Source organism: Saimiri boliviensis, chromosome 1 (genome assembly GCF_048565385.1).
Source record: "Saimiri boliviensis isolate mSaiBol1 chromosome 1, mSaiBol1.pri, whole genome shotgun sequence".
Classification (NCBI taxonomy): domain Eukaryota; kingdom Metazoa; phylum Chordata; class Mammalia; order Primates; family Cebidae; genus Saimiri; species Saimiri boliviensis.
The window spans coordinates 216,341,310-216,354,188 of record NC_133449.1 but is presented as its reverse complement, the minus strand read 5'-3'; the positions used below and the strand labels follow the sequence as shown (position 1 = coordinate 216,354,188).

General features: G+C 35.3%; 1 long non-coding RNA gene across 1 annotated transcript in view; it reads right to left on the bottom strand.

Moving 5' to 3' along the window:
* The window catches only part of LOC141580817 (uncharacterized), a 103,327-nt gene that overhangs the window by 74,170 nt on the left and 16,278 nt on the right, over window positions 1-12,879 (bottom strand). Inside the window, exon 2 of the long non-coding RNA XR_012513162.1 lies at window positions 5,535-5,663. This is a non-coding gene — a long non-coding RNA (uncharacterized LOC141580817). The remainder of the gene's footprint in view (window positions 1-5,534; window positions 5,664-12,879) is intronic.

The window sequence follows — 12,879 nt, the reverse complement described above, 5'->3', positions numbered from 1 at the left end:
TGCTATGGGCATCCCACTGGTGGCAAAACACAGATAAAATCAACTAGGATTCCACTACAGAAAGAGACGAATCTACCCTGAATAGGAAATATTGAAAGATCTGAGACCTGATAGGTCCTACCAATTGGTTCCTAGAAAATCAAAATGAAGGACCTTGAAAAGTGTGCATGACCGGATGAGACACTGGGGGAAGCCACCACTCTAAAAAGGAAGCACGGAGCAGTTAGAGCTCCACCTAGAGGCTGGCTGGTGAATGGAAACAAGGAAAGATGAAGATAAGGCCCCATTTACAAAAGAGTACAGAATGAATCAGAAGACAAGTTTAAAAAAAAAAAAAGGTAAGACAATGACTCTTAAAAAAAAGAAAAAGACCCTTTACACTATAACAACTTAAAAAGAAACAATAAAACTGAGAAATCTAGCAAGTCATCCACATTCCTCCTTGACCCAATACCATCTTTTCCAATATGTATGAAACATGGCTTCAATAAGGCCACAAACCTTTAATAATTTCCATTAACTAGATATAATAGAAATAGTATTTCCTGATCACAGCACAATAAAATTCAAATTTATAACAAAGCCATAAGAACAAAAACATCCTTTTACTTAGAAAACTCTATTAACTCTTGGCCAAAAAAAAAAAAAAATGTAAACACAAATCACAGAATTTCTAAAATAACATCAATATAACCTATAAAAATACCTAAATATATGGGATACAACTGAACCAGTGCTTATAAGAAAATACTTTGCTTTCAATATTTATGTTAATAAAATATAATAATACAAATAAATAAAATTAACATCTACTCAAAGGTAGGAACAAAACAAAAATTTAACCAAAAAGAAAAAAATAAGAAAATAGTAAAAGATAAGTAAAACTTAATGAATTAGAATGAGAAAAACAAGTCAACTAATAAATAAAATTGGTTCTTTGAAAAAATTAATAAAATACATTCAACCAGTAGACAACTTAAACCAGAAAAAAAAGAAAGCACTCATACTCAGAATAAGAAATGACAAGGAAGAAATAAACATTTGAACAGAGGAAATTGTTAAGAATCTTAAGAGATGACTTTGCACAGCTCTATGCAGATAAACTCGAAAACAAAGAAAACTGATGTCAAAATAATAGACAGAGATGACTTTGAAAGAAGAAATAAAGTTATCTGAGAGCTATTTAAAAACATACTAGCACTAGTTTCCCGGGGGAAATCTATTAGACTTCAAAGATCAGATAATTCCAATTCTACATAAACTATTCCAGAGCACAGAAGCATAAGAAAAACATGTAAATACTTTTTAAATGAAATGAGTATCTTATTTATACCTAACCTGATAAAAACTACATAGGAAAAAGACAACTAAAGTAAACTTCACTTATGAACATTGTATTAATTTTCTAGGGCTGACATTATAAAATACCACAGACTAGGTAGCCTAAATACTTTTTAAACAAAATGAGTATTGAATCTATACCTGAAATACCACAGACTAGGTGGCTTAACAACAGAAATTTATTTTCTCACAGTTCTAGATGCTGAATATCAAAATCTTGGGGTTTACAGGCTTGGTTTCTTTTAGGGCCTCTCTCCTTGGCTGGCAGATGGCTGTCTTCTCCTTGTCTCCTCAGGTGGCCTTTTCTCTGTTCAGGCATCCCAGGTGTCTCCTGATCTTTTTATATGGACACCATTCTTATTGGATTAGGACTGTACTCTTACGACCTCATTTAACCTGAACTACCTCTTTAAGGCCCTATTTCTATTAAAGACACACTGAGGGTTAGGGCTTCAACACATGCATTCAGGGGGCACTTAATTCAATCCCTAACAAACATTATTCAGTAGCATGTAAAAATAGTAATACATCGATTCACTGCTAAATACAGTGTATTCTAGGAATGCAAGAACTAACTCGTCACTTTAAAATGATGTAACATTTTTCTTTGACTTAGTCTCATATCTAGGAGTCTACTCTGATGATGTTTCCCATATGTAAAAAAACCACATGCCACACAGGTATTGACTGTTGTATTTTGTAATAATATAAAACTAAAAAGAACCCAAATGTCTACAAGCAGGAGACTATGTGAATAAACTCTGCTACATTCACAAAATGCAGCCATGAAAAGAATGAGAAAGATCTCTGCATACTGACATTGGCTAAAATTCAGAATATTATTACATGGAAAGGCAAGGTGCAACATGGCATATACAGTATGTCACATTTCATATAAGGGAAGAAGGGATAATAATACAGATATAAATGGATAGATAGACGATAGATAAATAGACAGATACTGACACAAATACAAAATGCACGTACTTATTTTTGGAAAAAGAAACATCTATGGAATGAGGAAGGAAAGAGTAGAGGAAGTAGGGATATAAGTCAGACTTCTCTGATTATGTCTTCAAATAAAACTTTAAAATTATGTTAATATTTTTCTGATTGAAAATAATTCAAAAAGAAAATAGCAAATTCTAAAGCTGAAAAAAGTGAGACAAGTGAACCTAGGTGTGCATTAAATTGGTGATGCAATTATCTGGAGGGAAGATTTATTTCAAGTTTTTTCAATAAAGTACAGGTTGAGTAACCCTTATCTAAAATGCTTGGGGCTAACATTTCAGATTTGGGATTTTTTCAAATTTTGGAATATTTTCATACACATAATGAGATATCTTGAAGATGGGACCCACATGAAAGCACAAAATTCATTTATGTTTCATACATCTTATATACATAGTGTGAAGGCAATTTTATGTAATATTTTAAATAATTTTTGTATGGAACTAAGTTTTGACTGTAACTCATCACGTGAGATTGGGTGTAAAAATTTCTACTGTGGTATCACACTGGTGCTCCAAAAGTTTCAGATTTTGGAGAATTTCAAATTTCATATTTTTTGATTAGAGATACTCAACCTGTATTCTGTACATCTTTTGTGGGATATATTCCAAAGACAAAAACAACAGCAAAGAAACCTTAAACCTTACTCACTAGTTTTGTCTTTAGTAGTAATAATGATACTGCAATTTCAGAACTCATCAAAACTAAATTTTGTAGTGCTTAATAACGTGTCAGATTTAAATTTTGATATTTCCTTACAAGTGGCAAATTTATGAGGGGCACCCAAAATAATGGGGAAAGGAGGGCAATAGGGGTAAAGGTGGAAGCCAAATCTTTAATCAGTATATGAACGAAGAAGAAAAATCTAGTATCCTTTCTCTTTTACCTTGAATCAAAAAGACAAAAATTAGATGCAATGTTTAAATCTCTAGTCAACAAAGCCAGAACCCAAACTAAGGCTGTAAGCTTCCCAAAACTTTTTATGTTTTGGGAAATTTGGGGAACTTGAAGGAAGTTTTGGGAAGTTTATCATCCTAGTTTGATTAATAAATGTTTTCATAACTGGCTAGCCATGTGCAGAAAGCAGAAACAGGACCTCTTCCTGACACCTTACACCAAAATTAACTCCAGATGGATTAAAGACTTAAACATCAGACCTAGCGCCATCAAAACCCTAGAAGAAAATCTAGGCAAAACCATTCAGGACATAAGTGTAGGCAAGGACTTCATGACCAAAACGCCAAAAGCAATGGCAACAAAAGCCAAAATAGACAAATGGGACCTAATCAAACTCCACAGCTTCTGCACAGCAAAAGAAACAGTCAGTAGAGTGAATCGGCAACCAACAGAATGGGAAAAAATTTTTGCAGCCTACCCATCTGACAAGGGGCTGATATCCAGAATTTACAAAGAACTAAAGCAGATCTACAAGAAAAAAACAAACAAGCCCATTCAAAAATGGGCGAAGGACATGAACAGATACTTTACAAAAGAAGACATACAGGAGGCCAACAAACATATGAAAAAATGCTCATCATCACTGGTCATCAGAGAAATGCAAATCAAAACCACATTGAGATACCATCTCACACCAATTAGAATGGCGATCATTAAAAAATCGGGAAACAACAGATGCTGGAGAGGATGTGGAGAAATAGGAACACTTTTACACTGTTGGTGGGAATGTAAATTAATTCAACCATTGTGGAAGACAGTGTGGCGATTCCTCAGACCTAAAAATAGAAATCCCATTTGACCCAGCAATCCCATTACTGGGTATATACCCAAAGGATTATAAATCATTCTACTACAAGGACACGTGCACACGAATGTTCATTGCGGCACTGTTTACAATAGGAAAGACCTGGAACCAACCCAAATGCCCAACGATGATAGACTGGATAGGGAAAATGTGGTACATATACACCATGGAATATTACGCAGCCATCAAAAACGATGAGTTCACGTCCTTTGTAGGGACATGGATGAACCTGGAAACCATCATTCTCAGCAAACTGACACAAGAGCAGAAAATCAAACACCGTATATTCTCACTCATAGGCGGGTGTTGAACAATGAGAACACACGGACACAGGGAGGGGAGCACTACACACTGGGGTCCGTTGGGGGGAAATGGGGGAGGGGCAGGGGGGTGGGGAGGTGGGAAGAGATAGCATGGGGAGAAATGACAGATACAGGTGAGGGGACGGAAGGCAGCAAACCACACTGCCAAGTGTGTACCTATGCAACAATCTTGCATGTTCATCACATGTACCCCAAAACCTAAAATGCAATTAAAAAAAAAATAAAAAAATAAAATAAAATAAAATAAAATCATTTTGGGGGAAATAAATAAATAAATAAATAAATAAATGTTTTCATGCTGTATACTAATGCAGTTTGGGAAGTTTAGTGTATTACAATATCTGTTCTGTAGGGCAGGAGTCCCCAAACCCCATGCCCTGGACCGCTACCACCCACACAACAGGAGTGAGCATACAGGCTAGAGAGAGAAGCTTTATCTGCATTTACAGCCACTCCCCATCACTCGTATTACCGCCTGAGCTCTGCCTCCTGACAGATCAGCTGCAGCATTAGATTCTCATAGGAGCATGAACCCTACTGTAAACTGTGCATGTGAGACAGCTAGGTTGTGCATGCCTTATGATGATCTAATACCTGATGATCTGTCACTATCTCCCATCACACCCACATGGGACCATTCAGTTGTGGGAAAACAAGCTCAGGGCTCCCACAGATTCTACATCATGGTGAGTTGTATAATTATTTCATTATATATTACAATGTAATAATAATAGAAATAAAGTACACAATAAATGTAACGCACATGAATCATCCCTAAATCATCCCCCCTCCATATGGGGAAAAATTGTCTTCCATGAAACCAGTCTCTGGTGTTAAAAATGTTGGAGACCACTGCTGTAGGGCACTTATTGTGCCATTTCCTGGCTACAAGAAATGAGTCTGAACCAGAAAACATCTCTTATTTTCCTAAATAAGAATGAATACTAAAGCCAGGCACAGTGGCTTAGACCTATAATCCCAGCACTTTGGGAGTCCAAGGCAGAAGAATCACTTCAAGCAAGGAGTTCAAGACCAGCCTGGCAACATAGCAAGACCTCATAGCTATAAAAGAAATAGCCAGTCATGGTGGCACTCACCTTTAGTTCTAGCTACTCAGGAGGCTGAGGCAAGAGGATCACTTGTCCAAGAATTTGAGATTGAAGTGAGCTATGACAGCATCACTGCACTCCAGCCCAGGCAACAGAGAAAGACTCGATCTCAAAAATCTAAAAAAAAAAAAAAAAAAAAAAAAAAAAATGAGTGCTAAGAGTTAAGTTCTCCATACATATTTGGATATGACATCCAGAAAAATAATCCACACGTTTGGCTTTCTAAAGAATCATCTTTCTGTTTTGGAGATCATGCATGTTACACAAGGCAGGTAGACAAAGTGAATATTTTTGGTGATAGAACTTAGATGACAGAATAAGAATGATGAAATTAAAAATGAATATGGAAGATTGTAATTTAAAATTTGTAATTCTACAAATCCAAAATGGGAGAAATCAGTTTAACTGTTACTAATTTTATTTTGTTATACTTTATTTTATTTTACTTTATTACTTTTTGGAAACTTGACCACATTTGGGAATAAGCCAAAAACATTTTTATGTAGGTGCCAAAAGGTAAACACAGCCACAGACTTGAAGAAGAGAGATTCCTAGCCAGAACAAGAGAAGTAATGACTCTCTTACTTTATATAGACTGCAGATCAAATCTAGGCATCCCATTCTAAAAATAACATCAATAAACTATAAACGACTCAACGTTTTGATCTCTTAGTGCTTTTACCTTTTCATTTTCAATAACCTATCCTCCAATTATCCTCAGCCATCTATTCCCAGGGATGGTAGGAGGCAGTGTGAGGTGGGAGCTGTACATAGTTGACCTATGCTGATACTCTTGCCTTACACTACTGGTTTTCAACCCTGGGGGCACATTAGCATTGATCTGAAGAGGCCCCACTTTAAAATAATCAAAACAGGATTGGAGGGAGGTATTGGGAGAGAGCAGGGCAATTTTTAAATTTTAGATGTTTCCGGTTTCCAGTGTTCAAGAATCAGAATCACTGCCCTCAACAGATTCTATGCACTTTGTGGACAGGGACTGGTATTTCCTTGGTAGTATGGATTACATCTGAAAGAGGTATGCTTTCTGAATTCATGTTGCTTGCCAATTCTGATTTATTAAAACAAAGTGAAAAATCATTTCAGGCTATCTAGGATTTATATTCTGGATCCTTTCCCGAAAACCTTTATTTACACCCCAAGATTTGTATAAACATAATTTATCAGAGAAAGGGAGAATGTATTTGAAAGAATTCTTAGCAAATATATGTAAAGAAGCTTTCAAATCCAGTAGTTAAGTAAAAATCAATGATATTTTTTCCAGGTCTCATACTAAAAGTATTCAGTGATTTACATATAAACATTTTACAATAAAAACATGACCCAGGACTATCTCATTGTAACACTTTGTTATTAAAAACTAATGTAAGAAAACTGTTTTAGCATGGTATTTTTGAATTACAACCATGTACTTTAGGGTTGAATGTCTTCGAGAAATGAGAGGAAAAGTTAGTCTTACATGCATAGGCTGATGATAGAAGAAGACAGAAAGGATGCAATTAAATGTAAAATAAATATATACTTTGTTTTCTTAAAAATGAAGCAAGTGTTTAAAACTGTGGTAGATCTTTTAATCTGTTGCTATGCCAACAGAAAAATTTTAAATGGATCCAAGAAATGGGACAATTTTCAGGAATATAAGCACAACCTATTTCAGATAAGTAAAACCGTATTCATATTATCCCCCCAAGGGGTTAGAGTCTTGAGGGAATTAGTGCAGAATTAATTGCTCAGGTTTCTCCCCCAAACCACAGCAGTCATAAGGCACAGAATCTCACGCTATATTTTTCTGATATCTAGATCTGGATTTAGGTTAAACTTTTTCAGGATTGTGGGAAACGCTGTTCTGCAGTTTGTAGCTAGCAGGACAGCATGTTTCTACCATTTTAAGACTGATTAACACACGCAAGAGACAAAAGTCCATAAATCATGACCTGTATTTCTTAGACAATACCGAGATGATATAGCTTTCAAATATAAAAACATCTTAATAAAATACATCTCATATGCAAATTATCAGCATGCTTTTTTGAGTCAGACAAAGACAGGCATTATTTTTCCTGAAAAAAAAAAATCAAAGATTAAAATGAAGGATGACCTGAAATCTATAACCTACAGAAATAGAAATTATAAATTCACTCAAATTGTATTCATATAAGATAGTATTTTAACTATTGTATATTCAGTACATTGATCAACTTCTTCACGGCTTTCTCACAAGTAAATATAAGCAAGCATTTCTTTTTTTGAGGGAAAGTTGTTTTGTTTCTATTGTAAAAATACATTTCTGAAAATACTTTAATACATCCAGAGAGTCTTTCCTTAGCTTTACAGCAAGTCAGGAATAGACTGCCTCAGCAAAACAAAGATGAAAATTTAGTTCAACTGCCTTTCCTGAAGGTATTTCTGTAAAGAAAGAAATAGATAATTCACAGTAATTAAAAAGTATTTTCAATTAAATGCTTGTCTGTATGGGTGAGTCTGCCTTATTGCCTATGAGAGAAAAAAACCCTACTTCAGCTTGTTTTAAAGTGTTTATTTTTAAATGACTTAATTATCAAACGAAGCCACTGTGAACAACAATTTCTTATCATATGATATTTTTTATTTTATACTGAAGAAGAGAAAACATCTGAAACTGGGTAACATAAGGGGAGCAGTGGCATTCCTTTTTTTCCACTAGGTTTCTATCATCTATCTTTAGGTTTTGCTTTATTTTTTAAATATGTGGAGCTGAGCTGATCCACAAATACACTGTTTGAGCTCATCTTTAAATCCTGAGCATATTCACAGAAAGGAAGATTGCCCATTGGCTACTGGGTATCACCCAGTTTCACTTTGTCTTTGTTTTCTGAATAGTGAGCCTCTACTATAACTTACATTAATATTACGTGATAAATGACAGCTTTATCATTGTATTAAAACTCTCTAGCAGTCAGTTAAGGTGACTGCATTTATCTAAGAAATATGAGCTCCACTTGTACTTATTTCTATATCTAATGTATGCCATTTCTTGGACTATCCAGATATCACATGGTAATTGTAGCCTACACTAGTTACAAAAAAGAAAAAAAAATAGAGGATTTGGTGAATATACACAATCATCATGACCTTAAACGTGCTTGATTGTCTAGTTCTATGTCACAAACTGTGTACCCAAACAAAATAAGATAACAGATGGATTTCGGAAGATGTTAATGAGTGTGGTTGAATACACACAGAAAAATCTGATCTATACCAATGGCATTCAGACTTTTTAACAACAGAGAATTTCCTCAAATGGAACTTTTCTGTGCAGAGTCCAACATATAACACAAATAATCAAACAACAATGACCCTCCCTCTTGGCTCTTCTGGCCCCCAAGATACCTCGAAGAACCCTAGCATGTTACTGAGAATAGCTTGGAAGACCACTGGCTTTAAGTTTTATCATATTCTTTCATCATATTTTTTCAAAGTTTCCCCATTTAATAGGAAGTACTATACATTTCAGTCTGTAAAGATTTGGAAGCTCCTTCACCATCTCTGTTACAGTAGTCATGATTTTTCTGGATAGTCTATCTCCAGTTTTTCTCAACTTCACTATACCGCCATTTTCTCATCTGTAAAATGGAGATTATAGTAGTACCTACAAATATATATATTTATTTATGTATTTGTTACAATACATAATTTACATAATTGATATTTTAATATAAACATACATTAAATAGTTGTATAATAAAATATATTTTATTTATATAAAAAGTTCTTTGGACAAAAAGCAATAAACCATTTAGCAAATTTTAAAATTCCTTGCATGGGCCAGGCACGGTGGCTCACACCTGTTATCCCAGCACGTTGGGAGGCCGAGGCGGGTGGTTCACGAGATCAAGAGATTGAGACCATCCTGGTCAACATGGTGAAACCCCGTCTCTACTAAAAATACAAAAATTAGCTGGGCATGATGGCACACACCTGTAATACCAGCTACTCAGGAGGCTGAGGTGGGAGAATTGCTTGAACTCAGGAGGCTGAGCTTGCAATGAGCCGAGTGCAACCTCAATGCCAAGAGCACCATTGCACTCCAGCCTGGGTAATGAGAAAGAAACTCCGTCTCAAAAAAAAAAAAAAAAAAAAAAAAAAAAAAAAAAAAAAAAAAAAAAAAAAAAAAAAAAATTTGTGTGTGTGTGTAAAGAGTGAGAGAGACCTGGTTTTTCTCTGTCACCCAGGCTGCAATGCAGTGGTGCAATCACATCTCACTTCAGCTCTCTGCACCTAGCCAAGCTCAGGTGATCCTTCCACCTCAGCCTCCTGAGTAGCTGGGACCATAGGCACGTGCTATCACACCCAGTTAATTTTTTTATTTTTTGAAGAGATAGGATTTCACCATGCTGTCCAGGCTGGTCTTGAACTCCTGAGCTCAAGCGAACCTCCACCTCAGTCTCCCAAAGTGCTGAGAGTACAGATATGAGCCACTTTGGCCAGCTGCAACATTTTTTTTAATAAAAGGCCAAAATACTATTTTCTATTCTGTTTCTAATTTTATTTGCGTAGGCCAGTTGATATTCTGTTGATTTACGAGATGGAATTATGTCAATGTTAAGTGGAAGCATTCAGGAAATAATAATAGTTCACAGAGCTTTCATTTTCCAAAAATGGACTTAGGGGCTCAGCTACACATATGAAGATATTTGGGGTTCTTTTTTTCCTCACTCTTGCCTTCAGTCAATCACATTTGCCACTCAGTCACGTACGTACAATGTAGCTTGTTCTCATCAGTTGGGTCTGTTAGAACCCTGGGAGTTTAATATCATCTCTAAACCTGGTGATTTCATTGTTTACTTTCAGAACATTTATAGCATGTTAAATATGGCAGCAGCCCCAGACCTTCAGAGACGCCTCTGTTTTTACTTCCGTCTCTGACATTTTGTTTACTTTGTGTCCTTTAATGAGGACTGGAATCGTGATTGGCTTAACTCTTAAGGATGCTCCCAAGGATCTTTTTCTTGGGAATGAGGAGGAAGGAAGAATATAATTTGTATAAAAATTCTTTAGAGGTTTAGATATCTAGAGAAACATGAAAGAAAAAAATTAAGTACATGAAAGCAAAGGGCCCCAATCCAGAATGAGGGCAAGAGCTCAGCTGCCGGAGATATCAGATCGTCTTTACTTCCCGAAATTTTTTGGTCATGAAATGCATTTTTTTCTCTTTTTGCTAGGCCTAAATGCTGCTCAAATTATCCCTCATTTAATGACAAAAGCAATTCAAACCACAAAACTGCAATCTTGAGGAATTCATGATTAAAACCCAAGTTTTATGTAAGAACATACAATACACTGTCCGAATTTTGGGGCTTTCACACCAAAATCATATACCTGCAAATTTCCTAACTGGATCATTGGTCTGGTATCCTAAGTATTTCAAACAGAAATTCTTCATATTTTTTTCTATTCACTTTAGGGATAAAAAAAAATAAAACCACAACAAACTTTTTAAAGCAATACATCCTTCCACTTAAATGTGCTTTAAAAAAACTATATCCTTTACACACTGTTCTTTAAAAAAGACTAGAGAGACATTCGTGATTGACTAGTCAGAATGAGAATTGATAGAAAACATCCTAAATTGCGTGGGTTCAATTTTACTTAAGAAGTGAGAGTAAAGCCTACAAAGGTTGCTTTCCTCACTACATTCTGGCTGTCTGAAGTCATTGTGCAGAAGTACAAAAATCTTAGCTAATAATCTGAAGTATACAATTTAATTCTTAGTTTAACAGATGTTTACTAAGCACCTAATTTGTGCAAGTCACCATGCTAGGTGTTATACTAGACTCTTTGGGAGGTACAGCAATGTAAAAATCATTCTTGATAGGATTCCCTCAAGGAACATACAATCTAGTGAAGAAAATGTCACATGTTCATAAATAACTATAATAATAATGTCTACTGCTTACCGAAGACTATATACTAAGTGCCTTACCAATATTAATGCATTTAATCTCCAGCACAACTTTAATTCTCATAGTTGAGGAAGAAAACCAAGGCACAAAGAAGTTAAGTGACCTGTCCTAAAACTACAGTCTTATTAGTAATATAGCCAAAATCCAACCCAAGTCATCTGGCGCCCAAGTCCACACTCGGTCAGAGCTATTCTGTCATACAAAATTATATGTTTTCAGTGTCAAAGTAGAGTTACAGAGAGCAATGATAATTCGGAAAGAAGACTAATAATCAAGAGCCCATGGGAAAATATTTCTCACCTGAGTAGGCTCAGTTCTAGTGTAACAGCAGTTTGCATGAAGCCCACAGAAGTTTGCTTTCCCCTATCGTTCTTTATCAGGGTGTTATATTCTGATTATCTCAGTGAGTGCAACAATAGTGTCCTATGCTTACATAGTAGCTCATTTTCATTTACCAAACATAGAAATTATTATTTCCATTTTATCAGTGGAGAGTTCAAGGCTGAAAATTTAAAGTATTTTTCCAAAGTCCCATAATAAGAAAGGTGCAGAGAACAATCTCAAAAGAGAATGTTGAGTTGAATCGTAGAAGACTAGTAGTATTTCAATAAGTAATACTGTGGTGGAACGATAGGTAAAGATTGAACAAAACACCAAAATTAAGAGATAATGTATAGGAGAAAGTAGCATGTAGCCTACTTTGGCTGGGACATAGGATCCATTAAGAGATAAAATACTGGCTTTGGTTTCATAAATGTTCACTTTATGATGTTGGCAATTACCCTCCTGAGAATAAAATGCAACAAGCACCAGAAAATATGAGGCTGTGGCTCTGGAGGGTTATTGGTGGTGGCAATGAAGACTAGAAGTCATCTTGTAGAAGTCATCATTGGAACTACGGGAATGCACCGAATTACTGCTGGAAGCAAAGTAGAGCTAGGGTTATGTGGGGAGATGAGGGGACATGACATCTGCAGGACAGGAGAAGGAAGGGAATTGACTGAAATAGAGAAGACACAGTTATAAAGCCAGAAAATAGAATCTGATAGCATTATCCAAGGAGACAAGAAAAGATCTTAATGACTGGATAACCAAAATGTCAAATGCTATATTTTTTAGCATACAAAAAGAAACATCATGTGCTTTTAAAAAATAAAAATTAAAATTAAAAAAAAAAAATTCTATCCACATTGATTCTTTAAATGTCAGTTACTTAGTCACACAACCTATCCTGGGAAATAATGCCACAAAACATTACCACAAAGTGTATATTGACTGGAGTGTCCCTTGTGAGGAAAAAAAATTAAAACAGGTTTGTATATACTGAAAAATATTACTAAAATTTTAAAGAATGCTAAACATGTTAATACTTT